This window comes from Geospiza fortis, unplaced genomic scaffold, assembly GCF_000277835.1.
Source record: "Geospiza fortis unplaced genomic scaffold, GeoFor_1.0 scaffold171, whole genome shotgun sequence".
NCBI classification, from domain to species: Eukaryota; Metazoa; Chordata; class Aves; order Passeriformes; family Thraupidae; genus Geospiza; species Geospiza fortis.
Genome location: NW_005054313.1, coordinates 1,648,328 through 1,658,909, shown reverse-complemented (window position 1 = coordinate 1,658,909; position 10,582 = coordinate 1,648,328). Strand labels below are relative to the sequence as shown.

Below are 10,582 nucleotides of genomic sequence, written 5' to 3'. Positions count from 1 at the left end.
GTGGAAGGATGTGTCTCCTCAGAGGCACCTTGTTAATCCCTTGGTAATTCAGATGACAGAGACCAGCAAGGGAGCAAGCAAGGAGGGAAAACTTCAGGGCTTTAGGATCACTTGGAGAAGGCAATGCCAGCACAGGCTTCACCCAACTGCACTGAGTGGTGCAATCTGCAGCCTGGTGTGCTTGCAAGTGCTCTAGCTCCTTTCCAATTATAAAAACAAATGTATATAAATCTTGTGGCTTTCATCCATGGGTTGATCTGTGGGTAGTTTAAGGGATTTAAATAGACAGGAGGGAATTCAAATAGATCTGCTGACTTCTGTGTTGTGTGGATGATTAACTCTGAATCACAGATGTTATCAGGAGGGGCAGGTTATGAAACCCAAGTAGCACTTTATTATTATTGGAAGTAGTGGTGGTGTTCCTTGTATTGCATCCAGATCTAGGGGATGGAGGGGTCAGAACTCGTGCATGTACAGGAACAAGAAAGCATTCACAGCTTTAAATTGGGAGCTCCGCTTTGAAATACTAATTATGCCTTCCTGAGCATTTATCAATCTGGGAAGCAAGAGGAAAAGCTAATCTGAAAAAGAAACAATTTAGGAAATATCTCTAAACTGGGCAAGACTGCAACAAGCACATTCTAGCCTTGTCTTGTTATCTTTGTTTTTCTCCAGACCTTATCACGGCTAAGGAATTTAATCGCAAAAATGACAAGTAGCTGAAAGTATGAATCAGACTGGCACTGAATAATCAGCCATAGGAAAAGATCTACCTACACAACCTTGGCAAATACAAATATAATGAGTCCCCCAGAGCCTGAGTGCAGACTTGGGCTGTGGAAGTTTCCCTGCACTGAAATCTCCATCTCTGGATGGGTTGCAGCCTCCTGGACTTTGTGTCACCCAAAGTCAAAAAGGTCCAGGATATTTAAAGAAAAGTTTAGACAGAAGCTCATTCTGGGCTCTTGAATTTTCAGAAAATTAAGATTGTTCACTGGTAAACTTGATAACAAGCCCCAGCACAGGTTTTTAGCCCATGAAATAGAGGAGCTGAGCAGTGAACCTGTGCCCATCCCTGCACAAACAGCAGCAGGAGAAAGGCTGAGCACATGCCTGGGCACTCACATGGGCATCTGCCCTTTGGTTTGCTGTTGGCATGAAATTTGGCTCTCCCCTCCCTGATTTCTTTTATGAGTCTCTCATAAGGATCCAGCTGCTTCACCAAGGCACCAAAGAGCACTGTGCACCTCACTGTACCCCTCCAGGCACATTTCCCTGAATTCTCCTGTCAAACCACGGCAGAGAGCCCTAACAAGGGAGAACCCTTCCCTCTGAGCCTCAGCAGACCACGTGTGAAGGTATTTCCCTGTTCTCATTAAAAGCAAGGAATGCTTCATCTAACTGCCACTGCTTTCAGGCTGCCCCAACAACATGACTTATTACACTATACTTCAGATATGTGCTTTGAGGAGGTATAATTCTTATCTTTAGATGTGCTGATAGCACAAAGAAGCCTGGCTGACTTACTGAACAGCCCTGTGCCTTTGATAATAGTATTTGCCTTTGCTTAGAAAATTTGCACAGGCACAATGCCTGGGTCATTAAATTGAAAGATTAAATTTCTGACTTTGATTGCTGTATGAAATACCAATCTTTGCACTGCTCTCCAGCACCCAAAAGAAGGCACTTACTTACAACCAATTATTGTTTTCCATCCTCTCCTCTAGGCTTACCAGCCTCTCCTCCATCTTATAACAAGCCTGATGTTCTCTATGGACCTTTGTGCTTCAGGATAATAATTTTAAGAAATGCCCTTAATAAGTCTTACAGATAATTCTCAATCTTCTGTGAAGCAGAAAAAAAATACCAACACCCCCCTCCCCCCCAAAAAACCTACATCAAAAACCTCACAGCCAACACTGCCCCCCAAAAGTAAAAAAAAAAAAAAAAAGAAAGCAAACCAAATCAACCAACCGAACTAAAGGAAAGGAAAATTACAAACAGCTTGGAGAGGGTGAAGTCATGGAAACCACTCCAACAGAAAGACAAAACCCTTGGAGATCTGAGGCTGCATAAAGGTTTTGCAGACATTTTTGTGTCCTGAAAGAAACCCTCAGCAGGTCTGGACTGATTCTGGAGCACACTTCATTGCTAGGCATTAAAATTCCAGCCTGTGCTCTCCTGCTCACTTGCCAAAACACTCGGAGTTCCTTGCCCTGCACATCCCTTTGCAGAAGCATCAATACCCATCCTCCTGCTCATCCTCACACAGAAACTCCCAGGCATGAGACAGACAACTCTTATCTGTAGCTTCATCAGGCATTTCTGCTGAGCCTGCAATGTTCCCCAGCAGCCTGAAAGCACAACCTGCAGGTCTCCACCCCGGCTTTGTGTTTGCCCATCAGTCAGTGAGAGAGACACAGACACAAACCAGTCCAGCTCTCCCTGGGAACAACGCTGGCAGGCGTGGAGCAGCCTCTCTGCAGCACCTGGAGACACTGGAATTCTAGTTTGATGGGGGCAAAGAAACTGAAGGATCACTCTAAAGTTGGTTTGAATCAGTGGGAGGGAGGCACAAGTGGGAGGGGAAGGAAGGAAGGAAGGAAGGAAGGAAGGAAAAGTGGCGGAAGGAAGGAAGTGGCGGAAGGAAGTGGCGGAAGGAAGTGGCGGAAGGAAGTGGCGGAAGGAAGTGGCGGAAGGAAGTGGCGAGGAAGGAAGGAAGGAAGGAAGGAAGGAAGGAAGGAAGGAAGGAAGGAAGGAAGGAAGGAAGGAAGGAAGGAAGGAAGGAAGGAAGGAAGGAAGGAAGGAAGGGCACAACAGAAGGATTGAGATAGAGATCTGCTGGCTGTGCTGTAGCTGGTGTCTTCCTCCCTGAGCAAACCTACCCCAGCCGTGCCTCTGAGCTCACTGGACAAGATTCCCAGCTCTCAGCGCTGCCAATTTCAGCTGAGTCATGTGAATTCATCCCCAGCAGCTCCTGCCCACCCCAGGAATCTGGGTGTTCCAGCCTTCTCACAGATGTCTGCACTGGCACAGGATCTACTGGGTCTTTCTGCCATGCCTCAGATGCAGGGAAAGTGTTAATCATGCAAGTATCCAACATTAGTGCTATCCAAATCCTGGTACACATCTCCCTGTCAAATTCTTTATTTCCCCTCTGGCCTTCCTTTAGCCAGCCCAGTGTAGATGACTCTGGAAAGTGACTCTGGATGCAAAGGCAGCATCCTGGACACAGCCATCCATCAGCTTACAGTGACAGGACTGAAAACACTTCAACTGTTCACTCAGGTTATTTCTGAAATTATTAACCCTAGAAGATTGCTGTTAAAGTTCATCCAAATGTGATTTCATTTGCATCTCATGTTTGGCACGGATGCTACTGTTTTAAGAGAACATTTTTTGGAGGTTATGCAGTATTTTGAATTTTAAAAGAACAGATAAAACATAAAGCCACTTGAGACAGGTAGAAGTCTGGTTTTCTATCTCCAATTACTCTGGCCTCCACAATCTGAGATTTCTTTCATTCCAGAAATCATTGGAATACAATGCTTGGTAGAGGTCATACATGAAATTGCTTAGGCAGGCACTTATTTTCCTTCAAACTCCAAAAACCACTTTTTCTCCTTAATTCTTTCACCCTTCCACGGGAATCTCATTTCTCCATGTTATTCCTTGCAGTCTGGAGATTTCACTATTGCATCAGGCTTAAGTCTCACACCACTGAGCATCCAGCATACATGAGGTGTAGACAGAGCAGCCACTCAATTCATTCCCAATTATTTCTTAGCAAGATGCCCCAAATGAAATTAAGTCAAATTGTGGTTTTTCTTTGTTCCAGTTGATTTCTTACTTATGATTCTTCAAAACAGCTACCTTGCCAACAATTTCTGGATCAGAAAACACTACAAACCTTTGCCCAGTTCAAATAACTGGTTTTGTACAAGACAAAAGGAACCACAATCACATTGTGGTTTTCAATAGTAAAATGTAGTTAAATGGATGCTTGAACAAGAGCTAAAGTTAAAGCTGAACTTTACCAAAGCCCTGGTGCTGCCTTCAAATCTAAATTCATGCCTGAAGATTGTGGGCCAAAGCTTTGGCAAGGGTGAGCTGGCCATCAGTGACTTGTGTCTGCAGTAGCAAGGAGAGAGCTCACCATTTAAGACAGATAATAATTGCAAAACTCAGGTTGTCCATGAGCAACTAGTAGCTTTTCCTCTTCCTTAAAGTGCACAAAGATGTATTAATACAGATAAAAGTGATTTAATTCTGACAATTCCCCTGTGACAGGAGTGTCCAGACAATGACCACAAAGGATCATGGCCCTACAGCCACTACAGGTTTAAATCAAGAGGCCCAGGTGTGTGTCACTCTGGAATGGGCATGTATAAAGGGGAAACACTGCCCTTCTCAGGTGCATTCCCATGGGTCTTCATAATGGCATCAAAGGACAAGATCTTTAGATTTTTTTTCAGCTCCGAAGTTCAGGGGAACTAAACAGAGCTCAAGCTTTGGCCAAAATTCTCCTACCCAGAGCCACAGCAGGGACACTCTGCCAGAGGAGCAGTGGATGGGTGTGGGGTTTGGATGATACTGGAGGGACTTGGGAGCCCTCCAGGGTTACCAGCAGAACGTGCTGCTTCACGTCCCCAGTGCCTCTGCCTCCTTTCATGCCAACTATCTCAAACCTGCTTTGGCGACCTCAGCCTCTGTTGTGTGTAATCAGGTCAGGTTTCACTTGCAAACAGCCTCTGGTATTTTACCACAGTGTGTTTTTAACAATAACTGAGGGCTCAGACAAACTGCAGAAGTCAAGGTGATGGCCAGGTTTTCTTGTGATGCTCATCCCTTGCAGCATCTCCTCTGCGCACCGTGGCAATGCCCATCCCTGCTGATCTCTCTCCTAACAGTGGAACCAGTGTGAAGCACAGGTAATTTCACTAAAAACCATAGATGAAATCAAGCAAAATGAAGAAGATTGCAAGGGAAAAAGCAGCATCTAAAGTGGATATACCCTGTCCTTATGCAATGCTAAGAAAACATGGGAAATAAATACAGCACAGCCTGCAATCTTGCTGTGCTCAGACCTAACATTTTAAACTGTTAGTTAGAAAAACACAATCATTTCAATGCTGTTTGGATTACAGAAGATGCAAAGTTTTGTGCACGTTCTGATGCATTTCTGCACTTTATATATATGGGAGATAAATTATGTGAGCAGTGACTAGTACAAATAAATGAACCGGAGCCAGAGCTCTTCTGGAGGGATTTCAGGGACAGCAGTCCAGGACTTACTTGGATTCTATTTCAAAACTTTCTGGAAAGAGAAACCTCTCTGCACATCAAAAAAGCTGGACTAGAGTGAAAGCAGAAGCATCTCTGTGCATCAGTTAGTGTCAAGCTTTAAAACCTTGCTTCCACACTCTCAGAAATTGCTGAGACCAACAAAATGTCACTTATGAATATTTTGATAAAATTATAAAGCTCCAGACCTTTGGAAAACAGAACATTTTCTATCAACATAGGGCAGTACCTGTTGAAGTTTCTGGGGCCCAGGATGACATTTTCGGGTGCTCTGCCATTCCAGTGGAGGATTTAATCCTGCTGGAGCAGGACAACAGGCTGGCACTGCTGGCACACTCTGCTCACGCCTCGCAGCCACACAGGATGGGAGGGGAATGCTGCTCTGGCAGGGGGCAAGGTCAGGTTCCTGGGGCATCTGGCCTGGATGTAAAGCTGAGGGTGAAAGGAAAATGACAAACATGTCCATTAAACCAGCCAGGCACAGCCTAACATGTGCATTTGATCATCGCTGCCTGTAAATGGTTTCTGCAAATGAAGAGTTCAGAACATTTGGAAAGTCACTGAAATGTTTCCAGTTCAAATAAAAAGGTAAACCAGAAATAGCATCTGCAGCCATCCACAGGGACACCATGAAGTGAGATATGAGATGTACAGTGCCATAAAATGTACACTATTCAAAATCTTGAGGGAGAAGGGTAATCAAGGAAGCATCACAAAGTAACTCTTTTTTATGAATTCAAATAACTGCACTTAAAAACAGGCTTATTCCATTGAAAATACAGAAAACTGAAGTTATTTCAGTGATCTTTGGACTAGGCCCAGCTATCTAATAGAATCCACATCTTTGCTCTCAAGTAGCAGACTAGGCTGAAATTCTGGAGGCTAAAACTTGATGTCCTGACTGCATGACCTTATAGACTAAATACCAAAGTCCAAGGCTTCAGGAAAGCTCTTCTTGCAGGGACCAAGAGATGCCTCTGACCTGTAGCTCAACTCTACAGGAAAGTTACAAATCCACACTCCAGCTGTTTGCTTTTTCTGCCCTGCCATCACTCAAAGGCAAATTTCTGTGGCAAACATTGGTTTTGAGGCTGAATGTATGACACTGCCCTGCTTTCCCCCATGTGAAATTCCAGTGCAAAAGGAGGATGCACAGCTAGTCATACAAATCTGTCTCTGCATGCAGGGCTGTTTCAGGCAGCTTGTCATGTTCCCTGAAGGGTTTCAGATGCACAAAGGACAGATGAGGACATCCATAATCCTGCTGCCTTCACTCTCCTGCAGTGTAGAATAACACTCTTTGCATCAAGAACTTAAAACATCCAACATAGAAATCCATGGTAGCTCACAAATGTCTAAGCTTCCACATGAGCATCCATCCATCAAAATTATTTTTAAACTCAATTTGTGTCTTTGAGGTAGATCTAAATGGAAGCAGTAGTTTCTTATCAGATTTTAATTCCACAAGGATACAAGTGCAGCCAAGACTAGCAGAGAGGTTAAGACTCCATCTATCAGGATATCTGCCTGCTAATGCAGGGCACTCACATCTCCAGATCTGCTTATCCTCCTCTTATCTACAGAAAACTGAAAGCTCTGCAACACCAGACTATTTCTTATCAGTTTGTATGTGGGGTTATTTCAGTTAGGGATTCAAGTGAGTTCAGCCCTGGTTCCCATTTCATGCTCAGAAGGATCTTGCCTGCTCCTGTGTTGATTTTGAGCTCTTAAGGATCTCCAATAGAAGGACCACATTTGTCTACCCCTTCTCTCATCCCTGGATCCAGCAGCCTCGTGCTGAATGCTGAAATTAAACATTTGGGTCTCATGCCAAAGGAGCAGTCCAAAAGTGGTTGTGACAGTTTCTCAGATATTCAGTCCACTCCTCCTTTCACACCATTACACTTCAATGATGAGAAGCTATTCTGAGTGATATCTGCAGATACTGGAAGATTAAAGTGGATCCCAGAATGACATTAACATAAATTTTTCCTGATGGCTGAAACTATTGATCAAGTAATTCACCCCAAACAACATCTCTGGGCAGTAATGCATTTGCTCATTCTTGATGGATCAAGAAAGATTGGATTATTTTACAGTCTGATAAAAAAAGCCTTTTTTATCTATGAAACCAAGAAGAAAAACCTATTTTGGGTTCACATTCAAACCATGGTTGGAAAGCCAGTAACACACAACACAATAACTCATTTCAATCTCACTTGGCCCCATCAGGATGGGGTAGTGCTGAGGTTGGAGCAGGGGATCCATCAGGTACATTCAGACCTGAAATCCCATCAGTGTATTAATTGTTCCCAATCCAAACAGCATTTTCTAATGAAAACCAGTTGGAATGAACACTTACATTGCACTTACTACAAAATTAAATGCACCAATGAAAAGCCAAGGAAGGAAGGAGATGCATTCAATGAGCCCCAAAGATTCCTAGATTACAGGTTACCAAGAACAAAAGATTCCTATGTGCTTTAAGCTATTTGTGTAAAGATTAAAAAAAAAATGGAGTGAGAGAGCTATGGTTTAAGCTGCTTGTTATAATGAATGAGCCCAAAGAAGTGCTGGAATACTTTACAGAATGCTTCAATGAGGTGATGAGGAAGGGAGGTCAGAGATTTATTGGTAGCATTTTCCTCCAGTCACAGGACCAAGACACAGGTCTGACATTAAGGATAATGATCTCACCTCTTTGGAGAATGGAATGGTCATAACCAGAACAAGGAAAATGCCACATATGCATTATAGAAATGTTGTAAATTTACTTGTAAATGACTTGTAGAGTGTCATTTGGTGTCCTGCAGTGACAGTGGCCACTGAGTGAATGTTCTCCAGAAATGCAAAACACCAAGCGTGTGATTTTCACTCCCATAGAAATACAACAGTATACCTGACAGATCTTTAAACATGTTTCTTACTAAAGGAGAGTACAGCCCTGATCAAGAAATCCAGATCCTATGTGAAGAGACTGTTTTGCCCATGTGGACCATCACTAAGCCAACAGGAATGAAAAATTCATCCACTTTCTAGAATGAAAAATCTATCTTCCTTAGAACCACCTCCATAATTTTTGGTTACTTCAATCAAAACTTTAAAAGAAAATGGGTCACAAAGACACTTTAAAATAAGAGAAATGGTGACAGATTAATGTGGTAGGAGAAAAAGAGCTGGTTAAAACATTGTAAAATATGAGCCTTCTAATTGCTTGGGTGGTTTAATGGACATTGTTGTCATTTTAGCTGCTTGACACTTCATGCTGAAGAGATGTGTCAGATTCCCCCATGCTTACATGGCAATTTTCCCAAGTAGATTGTGAAACTGAAAAGATAAGTTCTTTACAATTCAGGGGGATCTGCTATTCAGCTGGAGAGTGAGTATGAAGATAAGCAACATGCCAAGTATTGGAAATTACAATCTTGATTTCTGAGAAAAGGTTTTCTTGCTTTCTTGTTTCATTACTCTTGCTTTTGTCCTGTCATGCTGTCAGCTGTCATGTTGGGGCAAAAAACCTTAAAAATGAGAAGATCAAAACATACCTTCTCCCTTTCTGGTTGACTGACTGTTCAAAAAATGTTAATATCTCAGAGAAAAACATTTTCTCCATGAAATTTCCAAGTGAAGGCTTTAAAACTCTTGCAGAAAGGAAAAAATGTAGCTTTCTTTCTCTATGACATGCTGGGATGTCACTGGCATCAGGAAAACTACTTTGATTTTCAACTGATGTGCATCAGAGACCCAAACTAAACCTCTTTGTCCAAATACAGACACCAAGAACTGAAAAACATCTCACAGGCTTTTCCTCCTTCCCAGTGTGATAATCCTCAAGCACCACAGACATCCTGGGGCTGTGCAGTTCCCTGTGGCTGGAAAACCACTGCTCACCTCACTACCTCCTGCATCTCTTGCTTGCTTTGCATTTAAGAGCATCAGCACCAAAGGCAGCCACAGAGGCACTGAGGCCACAGAACCAGCTGAAGATGTGAAACCCAGAGATGAAGGATCAGCACAAGTGCAAACATTCACTGCAAGGACAGAATTAACAAAAATGGAATAATTTCTATTTCAGCCAACGGCAGTGAAGGAGTGACGGAGTGAACAGGTGTAAAATCAACAGCATTTCCTAGAGTATTTTAGAATTGCAAGGCATCAATTTTTTTTAAATTCAAAACTGACACCAATTTGGCTGTGTGGCAGGCTCTTATGACTGTCTAACACCTTTTTAAGCTTCTTAAAGAAAACAGCACGTACTGCCAAAAACTACTTATTTTAATAAAGACTAATACCAAAAAAGAGAAGTTTCACAGCCTCCTCTGATATGCTGCTGTGAAATCTGCAGGCAAACAGTAAATGCACAGCTTCAGCTGCCCAGTGGGAACCAAGGCACTTCTCTTACAATTTATATATAATTCAGAAAAGGTTTAGGAGTCTCATTTACATCGTAACAAGTACTGCAGGTGTCAAGCAGTCTCCAGCTCTGTGCCACTGGAAATCTCACACATCGACATGGGGAGAACTATGAAGCCTCTCTCTACATTTTTCTTTCTTTATTGGCCTTTGCAACAGCTGAAAATCAGGTTGATGGGACACCAAGGACCTTGGTGCCCTGCTGATGAAGTCTGAGTGACTCAGACCCTGCCAGAAGATGTGGTGCTGACAGCTCTTGTGCTTTCCCTGTGAGCTTCCCTCTATTTAGTGTTCCTCCTGTAAATAAGCCTTGCTTTATTTACATTACAACATGAGAGTTTCAGCTGTCATTAAAGAGCAAAAGGGTTGGTCCTGTTTGGACAACAACAACCCTACAGGCTCCAGAACCAAACAGGGAGGGCTAGCAGACCTGGTGGTTCTTGCTTAGTGAATTTCATGTTTTTAAGGTGGTCCCCAAACCAAACTAAGGCATTTCTGAGTGCTGCCTGCTGAAGGAAGCCCTTAGACACTGCAGGGGGATGAGATTTGATGCTGCTTGGAGACACTGAGGAGGCAGCACCACGAACCCACCACAGAGGGTGGGAATATCAGCCTGAGCTGCCAGATTAAAACACCCTCAGGAAAGCCCATCCCCAGGATTTTTGGATCTAGAAACACTGCCAGAGGAATTGTTTTTCCCCAGGCGTTTCCTTTCTTGGGCAAATTACATCCAGGAGAAGAGGAGCATGAAATGGGACTGAAAGAAACCAAGCAGAAAGGAATTAACTGTACTCCAGGCACTTAGCTCAGAAAGGATTTGCCTGCAATGTTAGCTGAAGGACTTGGATCTGAGTTTTCCATGCCA

General features: G+C 43.2%; 1 pseudogene; it reads right to left on the bottom strand.

The window, feature by feature from the left end:
* Positions 1–10,582, bottom strand: part of LOC102037654 — a 41,949-nt pseudogene that overhangs the window by 13,630 nt on the left and 17,737 nt on the right.